The sequence below is a fragment of the Somniosus microcephalus genome, chromosome 8, assembly GCF_052327205.1.
Source record: "Somniosus microcephalus isolate GS21.2 chromosome 8, FLI_Smic_1.0, whole genome shotgun sequence".
Taxonomy (NCBI): Eukaryota; Metazoa; Chordata; class Chondrichthyes; order Squaliformes; family Somniosidae; genus Somniosus; species Somniosus microcephalus.
The window spans coordinates 185,781,364-185,798,544 of NC_140994.1; positions in this window are offsets into that span (position 1 = coordinate 185,781,364).

Below are 17,181 nucleotides of genomic sequence, written 5' to 3' on the forward strand. Positions count from 1 at the left end.
CCAGTACAGCCCCCATTAATGTAAACAAGTGTAGCACGTTGCTATGTTATCAGAATAAATGTAACTAATTTTCAGTAGCCACAACACTCCTGAACCTAAGGAACCTTTAAATGACTGAATTAAACTGTTGCACAATCGCAAACTGACAAGGAAGCAGTGAAACAGCATAACACCTGATAACTGTGACTCAATACTAATGATCCCTTTAAGTAGCGCACCTGGAGCCTGCATCCGTCTGCTTGACGCCTCCTCTCCCTGTCACTGTCAGGGCGGGATGCTAAGGCAGGAGGCGAAAATGAAGTTGGCAGATCGGGCACCCAGTGAGCATTGTACGCTCACTGACATCATGATCTGCCTGGTATGAAGTCCCCTGCGGTAACTGCTAGTGGTGGCGTTATGGGGGGCCGGCTGGATTTGGCGTGTGGTGCTGGATTCGCCTCACCCTGGCGCTACTGCATCAGCGCCCCGTTAGCACCTGGCAGGGGTGCTAACGGGAGGCGCTAACCAACTGAATTTCTCCACCTTGTTTTCTAAGGAGTAGGTAGCCTCCTTAGCCCTCCTACCAAAATGTACCACCTCACACTTACCTATATTGAAATTCATTTGTCATTTACATGCCCATTCTGAAAGTTTGTTTACATTACAATTAATTAAAAGCTTTTAGTTCGTCACGTACAAACTCTATTTAATAAAAAAATACTTGTCAGAAATGACTGGGATATAAAAGAACAGCATAATAATGCATTAACACTTCAGAAACGTCACTCAGTTACACGGTTATGCATCGACAAATAATCCAAAAGCCCAAAGTTTGCTGAAAGAAGCATATCTATTCGTGCAATTTGCATTAATTTAAAAGTTTTCAACATATTAGCCCATCCCTCATGTCACTATAGCAATGGCTGCACAAGCAGCAGGAGCAGCGGCTTTCCTATGGCGCTGACGTGCTGTACGTCCACATAAGTAATTAGAATATTAATCACAATGCAACCAGATAGCCAACAAATATAAAGTGCTGTCACAGTATTAAAAAGAATTGAATAAAAACAGGTATCCGCATTTCCAACTTCAATCACTTCTATTAATAAACGTGGTCTTCTTGAACCAGCTAAACCCCCCATGTAACATGTCAGAAATGTAGCACTTATTCACAAGTGCAGAAAAAGACATACACAATTTGCGTCATCGAATTAAAAACAAAAAGCAGGAAAAGCTACGATTTAACAGAAATAAACATTCATCTTTCTTCCTGGAAAGGAGAACCAATCAGACTGACTTGGATATGTTTACTAATGTGTTGACGTAAAGACGTTAAGATGGGTCGTGCACAAGGCTAATCATGTATATATATTTTATATAAAAGATTGCTTAAAACTTTGTATCATCGGAGAGAAGCCTGGCTAGACTGATAGCAGGTTGTCTCCCCACCAGTGTGAATAAAGACTGCTTGAATCTTCGAACGCAGACCTGGTGGCGAGTGTTTATTTCAAATACTCCACTTCAAAGCTAAATACTAATGAGACACCATGGATGAATAAAGCCATAAGGGAAAAATTGAGAGTAAAGAAAGAGGCATACATTAAGTACAAGGACAGCAGGGGAGAGCATGATAAGAGAGAATATGAAGAGATTAGAAGAGAAGTCAAAAAAACAATTAGGGAAGCAAAGAGGAACTATGAAATTAAATTATCAAGGAACATAAAACCAGTAGTAAAATATTTTACAGGTACATAAATAAAAAAAGGAAGGTCGGGATAGGAATAGGGCCACTAAGGGATAGACAGGATAATACCACAGGCAGCGATAGAGAGACGGCAGAAATATTAAATAATTACTTTGCTTCAGTATTTAGCAGGAAGATAGAACAGGTGGAGATGATATCGGATGATGAGATTAGTAATGAGGTAACTGCATTTAAAATAAGAAGGAGATATGTTAAATAATCTAATCAAACTCAAAGAGGATAAAACCCCTGGTCTGGATGGATTGCACCCACACATGTTAAAAGAATCTAGGGAAGAGATAGCAGAGGCATTACTACACATATTAATAATTTGTTAGAAAAAGGTGTAGTGCCAGAGGACTGGCAGATAGCTAACGTAATACCTATGTTTAAGAAGGGAGTTAGAACATGTCCAGGGAATTATAGACCAATCAGCTTGACATCAGTGGTAGGAAAAATAATGGAATCCCAGGAGAAAATAGAAGAACATCTAGAAACCAAAAATATTAAAATGAATAGTCAGCATGGATTTCAAAAGGGAAAATCTTGCCTGAGCAGCCTCATTGAATTTTTTGAAGAGATAACAGAGAGAGTAGACAAGGGTAATACAGTAGATGTAATGTATCTAGATTTTCCAAAGGCCTTCAATAAGGTACCACATAAAGACTAATGAATAAGGTCAGAGAATGCGGAGTCAGAGAACAAGTAGCAGAATGGATAGTTAGCTGGCTTCAAGACAGAAAGCAGAGAGCAGGTGTAAAGGGCAGCTATTCACAGTGGCAGAAGGTGGGTAGTGGTGTTCCATAAGGATCAGTGCTGGGATCACTGTTGTTCACAATTTACATTAACAATTTCGATTTTGGAATCAAAAATGCAATTTCTAAATTTGCGGATGACACCAAATTGGGGGGGGGGTGGGGCGGGTGTGGGGATAGTCAATACTGAGGAGGACTGCAACAAATTACAGGAAGGCATTAATCAACTTGCAGAATTGGCATATAATTGGCAAATTAATTTCAACATAGATAAATGTGAGTTATTACATTTTGGTAGGAAGAATAGGGAGGTCACATTACTTGGAGGTGCAAGTCTGAGTGTGGGGTAAAGGAGCAAAGAGATCTCGGAGTACAAATACACAAATCATTAAAAGTAGCGACACAGGTTAACAAGGCCATAAAAAAAGCAAACCAAGCACTAGGGTTTATTTCCAGAGGGATAGAATTGAAAAGTAGTGAACTTAAGCTAAACTTGTATCGAACCTTGATTAGACCACAGTTCTGTTCGCCAAATTATAAAAAGGATATGGAGGCAGTGGAGAGGGTACAGAGAAGATTTACAAGGATGATACCAGAAATGCGAGGGTATACATATCAGGAAACAATAAACAGGCTGGGTCTCTTTTCTCTTGAAAAGAGAAGGCTGAGAGGTGACCTAATAGAGGTCTTTAAAATTATGAAAGATTTTCACACAATTCATGAAACCCGGCAGTTAAACCAAAGGGACTGCTGCATCCAAGGGGGAAGTGGCTTTATACCTACCTCCTGGATCCAGGGGCCCGACCATACTCACTCCCGCGACCAGAGACCCACCCCACGAGGCCACCGATCGCATTCCCAGGCCTCCCCCACAGGCCTCCCCCCACAACGCTGATGATGATGAGGCCGGCCACGATCCTCCGGTGGCTGGCCCCGATCCTTCGGCTCCTCTGCTGAACCTCCGTGCCCCCATCCCGATCCCTGGCCGACCTCCCCCCGATCCACAAACCCCAACCCCCCCACAATCCCTGATCCCTGTGATCCCTGATTCGCCCCCGTGATCCCCGCTTGCCTCCCAGCCTCCCCGATCCCCGACCACCCCCCATCGCTTGCCAATCCCCAACCCCCGTGATCCTCAATCCCATGCCGATCCTGAACCACCCTACCTCCCCCGCTTATCCTCTGTCCCTGCTCCCGATTCCCATCCCCAACCGCCCCACCCACCCCCCCCTCGCATATTGCCTACTGCCCTCCCGCGATCCCTCCCCTGGACCGACCCCTCGTAACTGAGGGCTACCTGCTCTCAGCCAGCCAGCCTCTCAAGCTGGCTGGCTGCGGGTGGGAAACCGAAGCCTCACATTCAAATTAAGTCCTGCCGGTAAAATCGGCAGTGCCTGCGGGAAACCCGACCTCCAGGGTTTCCAGCCTGTCTCGGACTCCAAAAACCCGCCCCCAATCCGCCTCCCCGAATAAAACAGTGTTTCCACTTGTGGGGAAGAGCATAACTAGAGGCTATCTATCTAAGATAGACACCAAGAAATGAAATAGGGAATTCAGAAGAAACTTCTTTACCCAAAGAGTGGTGAGAATGTGGAACTCGCTACCACAGGGAGTTTTTGAAACGAATAGTATAGAAGCTTTTATGGGGAAGTTAGATAAGCATATGAGGGAGAAGGGAATAGAGGGTTATGCTGATAGAGTTAGATGAAGAAAGATGGGAGGAGGCTCGAGTGGAGCATAAACGCCAGCATGGACTGGCTGGGCCGAATGGCCTGTTTCTGTGCTGTATATCCTCTGTAATCTTATGTATTCGCACAGTGCAAACAAGTTTTAAACCAACTGTTCTGACTACTCATTCCTATTTTGTCATCTCAAGTACTTACTAATTGAAATTGTGATCATGGTTTTTATCTGACCAGAAGTGCGGAATCCCCTAAGATTTGTGACAAAGGGCTACACATCGCAGTTCTTCAAACTAGGGTCCTCAGACTATGGCTGGCCCAGGAGAGAATCCCAGATGGGCAGCAAGGCCATCAGATTTCTGTCCATCTTTCATTAGTTTTGTATTTTTCCTTATCTATTGACTTACACGCATGTTATTTCTGTTGCTGTACACTAATAAATTGCATTTTTTGCAATGAAAGCACAGTTTTCCTTTGGGTATCTGACTCTATCTTCAGATGTTAGCGCGGGGGCGTGTCATTAACTGCAGGAAAGCCCATAGAGACATTTGAAAACCATTGATATAAATCAGGATTTATTATATCAGGTAAAAGGTTTGTTTCAAGACTTCAGTTTGGAAACAATATAAAGGCAATAGTCTACATTGGAAGTATTTTCCCCTTACAGTATTGTGTTATGTTAAGGAATGTAGTATTGCTGATTTAAAGTCACAAAACGTGTTTATTTTTGCAGCTGGTAATAGTGTTGATTTATGATCGTACCACACATGTTATTCCATTCTGTGCGAGTAAAACACATAGAATAAATCATCTGTTATGATAGAAATTGTTTACCAATTTGTGAGACAGAATGATATTTCCTTGCAAATACATTCTAATTCAACTGCTTGCACATTATTCCAATATTGTGGAAGTTGGATTGGCTGATTGACAGGAATTGATTCTGCTAGCAGTTGGCAAAATCCCTAGAAAGGCTAAATTAGCATTTTCTAGAAAGAATTTTGATGACTTTGAATTTTAGCTTAAGTTTATGTAGATCACTGGAAAAGTATATGCTATTCAAGAATTATCTTTCTATGATAAATATCAAATACTGTAATTAATCCTGACTGCTGGATCGGACTGCAATACACAGAGGGCAGAAAACATATGAATGTCTTCAGTTTCTAAAAGGGAATCTAAATCAGATAAGCTGCAATGTAGACTCATTTTTTTTTTACACCAGAACACGCAATTTTGACCAAATAAGATTGCTCGGTCAATTGATAGCAAAGTAAAAAAAGTAAGTTAAAAAGTTCCAGTATAATCTAAAGTACAAGTTGCTCATTTATTTGCCTGAATGAAAACCATGGGAAAGTCTACTAGAAATTGCCTGGGTTATCTGCAGGCAAGCAAATTTGATTCAAATTCTGAGGTCTTGGTTGTTATAGATTGTACCCTCCAAGGAACTTGTTCAGTAACAAAGCCCCATGCTTTAATTTCACCTTATCGTAGAAACAGTCCTATTTGGAAGAGGTTTTGGCAGGTTCCGCAGTTGTTCAAAAAACTTCCAAATCTCATTTAGTATCTACTCTCCACTGCAGTGCAATATTGTAAATCAAATTACATTAAAGGTATGGCTTCAGGCTGGTATTTAAAGCAAACAAAAACAATTGAAAACAAATTGTTTAGTAGGCTGCGCAAAAATAGGACATTGTGCTCACCTCAGCATTTAGTTTAATCTATAATTCAACTAATAGGGCAGTTCTTCAGGCATCCTTGAATCCACCATGTAATTCATAAATTGAAAGGCAAGAGCAATCTCTCCTTACTGTACTGAGCCTGGACTATTTCTAACGGAGCTTATTAATAAGCCCCAGTGTGCTGCTAGCATGCCTACAATGTGCTTAAAATGTTAATGGGGTAGATGCGGAGAAAAAATTTCCTCTGGTGGGGGAAATCATGAATAAGGGGATATGATATTAAAATGAGAGCTAGGTCATTCAGGAGCAAAGTCAGGAAGCACTTTTTCACACACAAAGGGTAGAAGAAGTTTGGAACTCTCTCTCCCAAAAGGCTGTGGCTGCTGGGACAATTAAAGCTTTCAAGACGGAGATAAATAGATTTTTGTTAGGTAAGGTTATCAAGGGATATGGAGCAAAGGCGGGTAAATGGAGTTGAGCTGCTGACCAGCCATGATCTAATTGAATGGCAGAGCAGGCTTGAGTGGCTGAATGGCCTACTCCTGTTCGTAATGTTGCTCTGTTCCTACATTCCTAAAAGTACAAATAAGTCTATTGCAGGTATGTGCATGCAAGTGAAGTATAGACTTTGCACTCATTTGGTTTGCCCTTTGACTTTTTTAAAAAGAGCAATATAAATTGATAGACAAAGACGGACACAATTAAATCAGACTCTTTCTCACTGGGTATATTAATCCCCAATTTAATTAAAATAAACTGGAATGAGAATCTAAAAATGCATAACAAATATACTTGCAGCAAAAATTAAAGCATGCTCATACACTTGTAGTTCTAAAAAATACTGTGCAAAAAAAATCCTTGCAACATATCCATGTTAATATGCTAATCACAAATCCTTCCTTTGGTTGGCATAAAACCCCATTTATGCTTGAACAAGGATTCCACATGACCTGGACTTTCCTGTAGAGATGGTTCATCTATATTTTTCATGTATTTCTTTGTTAGTTTCCCTATGTTTCCTCCTCTATACGAAACACCATGGAACTACACCAAGAAAGTTACAGGGCTTTGAAATAGTTGTAATATATTGCTATTTAATAAAGGGATGCAGTGACCCTGCAAATCCTTGTGACATGATCCTGGCATCTAAGCTGGGATCACACCTGATGGTGTCCTCCAGCAATGACCCTATGGGGTCAGTGGAAGGGCACCTAATTTGCATTGGACAGACAGGCACAAGTGACACCATGGGCATATCTGTGGTGTCCACTTGCCACATGCACTCATACAATCTGACAGCTGGCCACCATTGAGGTTGGGGAAGGTTGCCTAGCCTCACCATCCTACCCCAGGCTCCAGTCATATTTATTTTGGTCCCCTTTGAGAGTGGGCAATCAGATTTTTAATTTAAAAAGGAAATCTGTACTCCCTTTGGGGTTCCAAGCCGCCTCCCTGGTCTGGATCCAAAGTGATGGAAGGAGTCGTCAACAATGCTAACAAGCAGCAGTTGCTCACCAATTAACCTGCTCACCATTGCTCAGTTTGAGTTCTGCCAGGACCACCCAGCTCCAGCCCTCATTACAGCCGTGGTCCAAATATAGACAAAAGAGCTGAATTCCAGATGTGAGGTGAGAGTTACTGTCCTTGACATCAAGGCAGCATTCAAAATGCTGCAAGCAAATCAATGAACTTAATGGCCTTGATTTTGCGGTGCTGATGACAGCTTACGCCTTGTAAAAGGCCCCGCAAGTTCTGGGTTTCTGCATGCACTGCATATGCGGAACTTGCAATCTGTCCAGGTTCTACCGCAGCGGCTCAAAAATCACTTTTGCTGGCGCAGAGTTGGGCTATTTTTCCAACTACTGCCCAGCAAATGCACTCAAAACCCTTACACCTGGTTAAAGCAGGCGTAAGGCCTGCTTTCACCAGCATAAGGGTAAATATAAATCTTAAATTAAACATTTAAAAATAAAAAATCATGCACAATTATTTAAATCAGCTTATCTAAATCATGTAAAATGTTTAAAATTATTTTTCAAAAAATTTAAGTGAAGGGACTTTTAATTAGATTGGAAAATGGGAACATTTATTTTTATTCCAGTTGTATAAATTATTTAATTATTTGGGGGTTCCTCATATGTTTAAGGGGATTCTGTTCGTAAATGCAATCCTCATAAGCATATGAGGAATCCACCTTTCTGATTGGAGGACCTGGCCCACGTGCTCCCAGGGACACTTCCGAACCGCCTGTGTCCCTGGGATCCATGGGCCTTCATGCAGGTGTAAAGATTCCGAAGCCTGGGAGCCTGAATGTAGGTGTGGATTTTTTTATCAGGTCGGAGGCGTACTCCAGAGGTATGCCACCGACTGCAAATTCCAGCCCAATGTTATCTTCGGTTAACACATGCACCTCTGACTTCTACCAAGATGCCTTACTAGCCCCACAGGACATCACTGTTGAGAGTATCAATACCAGACTTCAGGATGTCTGAATTGTCTGCAACATCACTACAGATTTCCATCTATTTTGCCAACATTGTGCAAGCCCAGCAAACAACAGTGTCCCTCTACAGGCTGAGCTATGTAAAGGAGATACTGTGAAGATTTGATAGATGCCCCAGAGATGTGGGGGAGAAGGGTATATTTTATGAGTTTGCACAGTGTTTATTCAGCAGGAATAAGGATTTGTGTATTCTGAACTTTTACTCCATTTAGATAGAACAGCATTTCCTCATTTCTAACAGATAAATAAGAGCTTGGGAACTGAGGATTATTGGTGGTTCGTCGATGGTTACAGATTATGAGTAATCATTTTAATGACTGTGAAGAGTTCAGGCCATCCAGTTAGAAGTCTGATAAACTAGACTTGGAGGAAGAATCCACATGAATTGCTAAGTGATATACATGCGGTTAGTTTGAAAAGTCAGCTTAACAGAGTATATTATATAATGCTAAATAAATAGTATGATTTGACAAAGAAAAGCCCGTGTCCAAATGATAATATGAGTAATAATTTTAACTCAATAGGATAAAAGCCATAAAACACATTTGACTATTTTACACAGCTATATCCTTTGTATTGGATAGATATATCGAATTACATAACTGTCGTTATTGGAGGATCTGTAACCTCCCAATGCTTAGCTGTGTTGGGAACCATTGTGCATTTATATTGCATCTGATAGATGCTTTGGCCATCACACCAGTCGACACGCAGATCTTTTTCTGTGTCACACTTCAATAAAAAAGCATTTGGAAAGAAAAAGAGGAAGAAAGTCAATTCTTTGCAATGTACAGCAAAAGAGAATACAGGAGTCAGAATATCTGTCCCCACTAATTGATCTCAGCAACCACACTTACAAAAAAGGGAAATCCAGTCAATTAATGCTGGGTCCTTCTGACATGCAACTTGAAATTTACAAGCACTTTCTATTCTGAAGTGTTCCATGACTAAACAACAATTAATCTCTGATTGACTGAAGCCTGTTTTTACTTAACAACAATTGGACTTTGTGACTGTAAATGGAGACAGCTCCAGTTTATCAGCAGAATATTATGCTGTGCATTGCTTGGTATTATATTGCTGTCCATATAAAACAGTATATTATTGGACTTACCATAAGTAACCCTGGGGACGTTCACTAGTATTGACATATATGAAAATGTGGTTTTTATTACTGTATGTGCAGTCAAAAATAGCTTTTTTTGCGCATTACTAGTCCATTACACACTCTCAGAGAGTCCTGTTGAATGCCATAAAAATCCATTTAAAGAGGATGTTTTACATGGGTATCTGAAATCTGAGCTTTCAATTTTTCTGACACGTAGAACTCAGACTGATGGAGCAGCTCTAATGTAGAATTTGAGATCCTGAGTGGTGGCATATATGAAACTTGGACTTGCAGGGGAGGGAGTAGTAGTCTACCTGTTAAGTATACAAAGGTCTAAGGAAATATCAGAACATATCAAACTAGGCAAAATCAAAGTTGTACATCTACATACAAAAATACAATAAGTTAGTAAGAATACCCTGAAGACTAATCAATTCAAGGGTATTTATTCAGTTATAAAAACAGAGAGTAAGACTGAGTATAGATATAACAGTACAGGAAACTTTCGATTTACCGGCACCTAAATAACCGGAAATCTCGGTTAACCGGCAAAATTCAGGAGTAGGTTCAGGTAAGTTTTACTTCATATTTTACTTGCCTTCCTCGATCTGTTGCTGTGCAAGGGTGTGGCTGCTGCTGTTGCTAAGCTACAGAGAGGCTTGGAACTTGTGGCCACTGTTCTGAACCTGTTGCTAAGCAACAGGGTTTGTTACTTTATACAGAGCTCTCAGCTGTCCGTATCTTTTACTATAGCTTTCGGTTATCCGGAATTTTTGATGAACCGGCACCACGTCGGTCCCGTCGGTGCCGGATAAAATAAAGTTTCCTGTAGATTAAAGAGACCTTTAAATATCTTACAGTTATAGATTAAGACTAGGGGGGTATATGTGTAATGTATGTACCTTTAAGGGGGTGAACTACTTTTTACAGCTCCTGTATACTGTAGTACCGGCAGTGACCACACCTGTATATAAACCCTGAGTAGTGATCTGTACAGTCAGTTGCAGTTTGAACCCTCATTCAGTAAACACCTGTTGATTGTTCCCTGCAGTCTTTGTCTGATTATTGAAGGACACAACATTAAGATACACAGATATAACATTGGCGACAACGCAGATTCGAACCTACCTGCAACTCTGCATCACCTCCCAGGGATTTGCTCCTGGAGAACAGTGGAAGGAGGTCGAGTCCAGAAGCACGGGCGTCGACCATGGGCAACCGCCCAGTCATCCAGCAGAGATTTGAGCATCACAGGGAAGGCTGTCGAGAGCCAGGCTTGGCTTTCCAGTCACGGTGGTCCAGCGAAACGGGCTGGCAACAGGTACTGCGTAGACCCTTCCCGGACAGCGGCGGCTAGAGCCGACCGAGCGGCACAGAAAAAGGCCAAGCAGCGTCGACGGGGGAGAGAGAGGGCAGAGCGCACAGGGCGCAGCTGGTGTTCAGGACCGAGCGGCGTCAACGGGGAGAGAGATGAGAGAGAGCAGAGCACAGCCGGTGTTCAAGGGCCGAGCAGCGTCAATGGGGGAGAGAGGCGCGCAGGAAAATGCGAGGCGCTGCCATTGCCACGAGGACCGCAGAGAGTGGCATTGGCAGCAGCGCAGGGGCAGCGCACGAAACCCACAGGGCATCGCCATTTGCCACGAGGACCGCTGAGAGCGGCATTGGCAGCAGCGTGGGAGACGCCATTTTAAGCCGCAGCGGGGAAGAAAGGAAAGCGTGGGAGACGCCATTTTAAGCCAGTCTAACCACACCCAAAAATGCCGAAGAGTGGCTGTATCACAGCGTTCGACAATGAAGTCGAAGATTGGATGACATATGTCGAACGCATAGAAGTATACTGCAAGGCGAATGAAGTGCCAGATGACAAGAAAGCGCTGGTATTGTTGAATTCAATGGGTGCAAAAACGTATGGCTTACTACGAAACCTAGTAACCCAAGAGAAGCCAGTAGAAAAGGATTTTGAAAACATAGTGTCAATCCTACAGGACCACTTAAACCCCACACCGCTGCTGATAGCAGAAAGATTTAAGTTTCACAAAAGGAACCAGCATAAAGATGAAAGTAATGCTGAGTATTTAACGGAACTGTGCAAACTATCGAAACACTGCCAGTTTGGAATGGGACTAGCAGATACTTTAAGGGACAAGTTTGTGTGTGGGCTTCAAAGTGAAGGAACTCAGAAACGGCTTCTATCAGAAAAGGATCTTACGCTGGACAAGGCTTTCAGCATTGCAGTATCACATGAAGCAGCAGCACGGGGCACTGCAGAGATACAACGGAGACCGCAAGAATATGGCACAAATGAAATGTCATACGGAACAGTGAAGTGCTATCGCTGCGGCAGAACAACACACGACCATAATGATTGCTGGTTCAAGGACAAAGTGTGCAGACAGTGTGGAAAAGTAGGACACATAGCAAGAGTCTGCAGGTCGGGAAAGAAAAGCAGCAGCAAGAAATCTCCACAGGAGAAGTACAAGAAGGTACATAAGGTGACGGAGAGTAGTTCAGACGAACAGAAGAGTGATACAGACTCCGGAAGCAAGGAGCTGGGTTGTCTGAAACTACATAATGTGATCAAAACAGAGGATCACCAAACTATCTGGGTCACGCTCAAGATAGCAGGAGTCCAAGTGAAAATGGAATTGGACACAGGATCAGCCCTAACAGTCATAAACCGAAGGGACTACAAGCGGCTATTCTCACATATACCCTTGAGAGATACAAAGATTGTCTTGAAGACGTACACGGGGCAAAAAGTCTACCCCAAAGGAAAAATAAGGGTGAACGTTATATATAACGGCAAGGAAACACCAAAAATGGACCTATATGCATTGCCAGATGGAGGACCACCATTACTAGGACATGAATGGATCCAGAAGATACAGCTAGATTGGCATTCCATACAAGCACTGACTGTAGATGCCAAAAAGGATGACGACGTCACACCTGGACAACTGTCAAAAATGCTAACTGATGCACCAGAAGTGTTCCAGCAGGGACTCAGAACACTAAAAGGCATAACAGCGATGATCAAAATAGAGGAAAATGCAAGCCCAAAGTTTTTTAAGGCCAGACCGGTACCTTATGCGATCCGCCCAGCCGTCGAAGCAGAGCTGGAAGGTTTGGAATGTTCAGGAGTACTGTCCAAAGTGGACTGGAGCGAGTGGGCTACACCCATTGTTCCTGTAATGAAGAGGTCATTGAGTAATACGCCTGGGGAACCAAAGAAGGTTCGCATCTGTGGGGACTTTAAGGTGACAGTGAACCCAGTCCTTCACACTGTACAATATCCGCTTCCGTGGATTGAAGATATTTTTGCCTTGCTATCTGGAGGGAAACGCTTCACTAAGATTGATCTGGCCCAGGCGTACCTGCAAATGGAGGTAGAAGAATCCTCGAAACAGTACCTCACGATCAACACTCATAAAGGTCTCTACCAATACAACCGGCTGGTGTTCGGGGTAGCATCAGCTCCGGCTATTTGGCAAAGGGCAATGGAACAAGTCCTGCAAGGGATTCCAGGGACCCAGTGTTATTTGGACGATGTCCTGGTCACGAGCGAAAATGACAGTGATCACCTTGCCAACCTGGAGCAGGTGCTCACTAGATTGAAGGAATATGGGCTCCGAGCTAATTGCCACAAATGCGAGTTTTTCCAGAAGCAGATCTCGTATTGTGGCCATGTTATTGATAAAGAAGGGTTACATAAGTCCCCTGAAAAGATTGAGGCAGTAGTCAAGGCTCCAGCACCGGAAAATGTGTCACAACTGAGGTCGTTCCTCGGGCTGGTGAACTACTACCATAAGTTCTTGCCGAATTTGTCTACCGTACTACACCCACTGAACACCCTACTGCAAGCGGGGGTACCATGGAAGTGGAGTGATGAATGTAAGCGAGCTTTCCAGAAGAGCAAAGCATTGATCACATCAAAAGAGGTGTTGGCTCATTTCAACCCAGCACTACCAATTCGGTTGGCGTGTGATGCATCACCCTATGGCATTGGAGCAGTGCTCTCGCACAAATTCCCGGACGGCTCGGAGAGGCCAGTAGCCTTTGCGTCTCGGTCACTAACCTCAGCCGAGCGTAACTACGCCCAGATTGACAGGAAGGCCCTCAGCCTAGTGTGGGGAGTGAAAAAGTTCAATCACTATCTGCATAGGCAGAAGTTCACCTTGCTGACTGACCACCAACCACTTGTCTCCATCTTTAATCCAAAGAAGGGCGTTCCGGTGATGATTGCGCAACGGCTACAAAGATGGTCCCTTTTTCTAGGCGCACCAATATGAAATCGAGTATAAGGGCACGAAACAGCATGGAAACACTGATGGGCTATCACGCCTGCCACTGCCTACTGCGGAGGAAGCACCATTAGTGGATCCTGTCGAAATATTTCATTCGACTATAATTGAATGCTTGCCAGTAACTAATGCTGGTATAGAGAAGGAGACCCGAAATGACCCGACACTGTCTCGGGTATATGATTTGACGGTGAAGGGATGGCCAGCGCATGGCGACTCACTGTTGCCAGCATTCTCATCCAGAAGAGAACCAGTATGCCAGGGGACCTTGATGTGTGGATCCCGAGTGGTAATTCCACCCAAGTTAAGGGAGAGAGTGCTCAATGAGCTTCACGAAGGTCATCTGGGAGGGGTGAAAATGAAAAGCCTTGCTAGGGCTTATGTGTGGTGGCCGGGGATCGATCAGCAAATCGAGGACCTGACAAAGAGCTGCTCAGAATGCCAGAAGGTCCAAAATGCACCACCACATGCCCCTCTACACCAATGGGAGTGGCCCTCATCTCCATGGCAATGGGTGCATATTGATTTTGCTGGTCCATTCATGGACTCAATGTTTTTAATAGCCGTAGATGCGCACTCGAAATGGCCTGAGGTGATCAAAATGTCCTCCACCACCACGGAGAAAACTATTGCAGTCCTACGGACCATTTTTGCCAGGAACGGCTTGCCAGAGCAGATTTACTCTGATAACGGACCACAGTTTGTGTCCGAAGAGTTTCGAAGATTTATGAAAAGGAATGGGGTAAGGCATTACACATCCGCCCCGTATCATCCAGCCACAAATGGATTGGCTGAGAGGTTCGTACAAACCTTTAAAAAAGCAGTAAAGGCCATGTGCGATGACGACATTCCACTGCAGCATAAGGTGGACAATTTCCTGTTAGCCTACAGAAATGCGACACATGCAGTCACCAACCAGGCCCCGGCCATGATGTTTTTTAACCGAAGGTTGAGATCTCGTCTGGATTTGCTCAGACCAAATGTACGAAGAGATGTTGAGAGTAAGCAATTCCAGCACATCAATGAGAAGCCGACAAGGAGCTTCAATGTAGGGCAACCAGTCTTGGCCCGCGACTACCGAACAGAGAAATGGCAACCAGGAACGATATGCACACGGCAGGGGCCACTAATGTACACAGTGGATGTTGGGGAGAACATTGTGAGACGCCATGCTGACCAGATCCTAGAGTCACAGGAACGAGTCAACCCCATGTCTCAGCCATACGTACCTGGTGAGGAACCCGACGTACAGGTCGCATCTACCTCAGAAACAATAGCATTGGAAGCTGATGAATCAACTGACAGGGTGTTAGAATCGCCTCCGCACCAAGAGCGAGACACTCGGGAAAGGCGTTATCCAGAAAGAATCAGGAAGCCTCCCCAAAGACTGAATTTATAAATAGGTTATTTTCAGTTAATGTTGCATGTTAAAAGTGTTAATTGTAATTAGTTTGATATTTAATTGTTAAATGAGTGTTATGGTACTGTTAATCTAAAAGGGGAGGAATTGTAATGTATGTACCTTTAAGGGGGAGAACTACTTTTTACAGCTCCTGTATCCTGTAGTACCGGCAGTGACCACACCTGTATATAAACCCTGAGTAGTGATCTGAACAGTCAGTTGCAGTTTGAACCCTCATTCAGTAAACACCTGTTGATCATTCCCTGCAGTCTTTGTCTGATTATTGAAGGACACAACATTAAGATACACAGATATAACAGTATGCATGTAAGTTATTTGACTAACAATCTCCGAGTCAAAACTGAATAGAAAGCCAGTTTTCTTTTTGTTAGTCGACACTCAACATCACCTTTTGTCATTTAAAAAATAATATCTGAAAGATGTTTTTTTCCCATTGGATATTCCCAATGTGCCCTCTTAGCATTCAAAAATCAAGCAGCAATTGCATTTATTATTTGAGTTTTATTCCCATCCCTTTATTTTTACATAGAAGCGGGAAAGGCAAAGGACTATTTTATAAAGAGACCACCAAGATTTAATAGGGTTCAAAATGGATCAAAATCATTTATTTTCCTATATGCCATTACAATTTGCTTTTCCAGCTTTTGCTTTCATTCTTAATTATAGGCTAGAAATGTGCAATATTAGAATATGAACATAACACATTAATATGACATTACCTAGGCCATTTTAATGGAGGCATTAATCCATTTAATATTCTGGACAAAGTAATGTCTTATACACATGTTGCACTTTCATATGCTAATACCACACAGTCATCTCTAGGCATACATTTTTAGCATCTTTTATTTCACTATTAAATTTCCAACCATGATCTGTCTCTATTTAGTCATACCTTTTAAAGCATTTAGGGTTTTTTTCTTACTTTTTTAACTATTTAGGCCTAGGTTTCAACACAAATCTAAATATCTAACAGTGCTCAAAACACCCTAAAAATTCGGTTGCTTTGCGCCTCCGCGATATTCACTCGCAGCGCCCCAAGAGGGAGACGGGGTGCTTCCGGTAGCACCCTGCTTCCCTCTTGGGGCGCTACTGGTGCATTTCAGCCGCGGGGGTGCTAATATTTTTGGGGCGCTAAAAGTATCACCCCGGCGAAGTTAGTGCCCCAAAGGGGTCGAGACTCAATTTTTCCCCCATAGTGACCAATATCTCTCTCTCACAGAAAAGAGAGACAAATACAGAAACGATGCCAGATCAGAGATAGGCAAAAATTGAGGACAACGAGAGGAAGAGAGATGGAGCAGAAGCAGAAAAGCATCAAGTTCATTTGCTACCCAGCTCCAGATTAAGTAGCCTATTATGTTTTACACATGTTTATTACTTGGACTGGACTTGTGGGTAGTGTAGTTAGTGGAGGTAAAAGCTGTGGAATCATTTAAGAGATAATGGATGTTGTGATGGATGATTGTAGGCCTTTCTAAATGGATAAGTTAAAATGGGATGAATAGCCTTTCTCGTCTATATTTATCACGTGAAATGGCCATTAAACATATGCTAATTGATTGAGTGGGATTATCAAATTTGGAAAACACAAATGTGATGGGTAGAAACAGATGATACTCATGAACATAAATGGGTGAACTTTAATAATTATTTATAAAGGAGGAAAATTAATGAGTAGGTATGTCGTTGGTTTTTATTAAAAATGGATAGGCTTTTTGGGCCTAATTGCCTTTCATTTCTAAAAATTCTCATGGTCCTTCTATACTTAATTGCTTGTCACTTCACACTCATTAACATTCATCTCCTCTCTGCAATATATATTCTGTACTCCTGCTATTGGTTTCTGTTACCTCCTCTTTCTCTCAGTGCCTGGAGTACCTAATTCCACACATCAGCTTCTATGCACTTTAGAATTTACTTCCATCCTACATTACCTCATACTATGCTGTATGATCCCAGATTGCTACCCTTTTCTTTCTTACCTGAAAACGTCCTTAATAA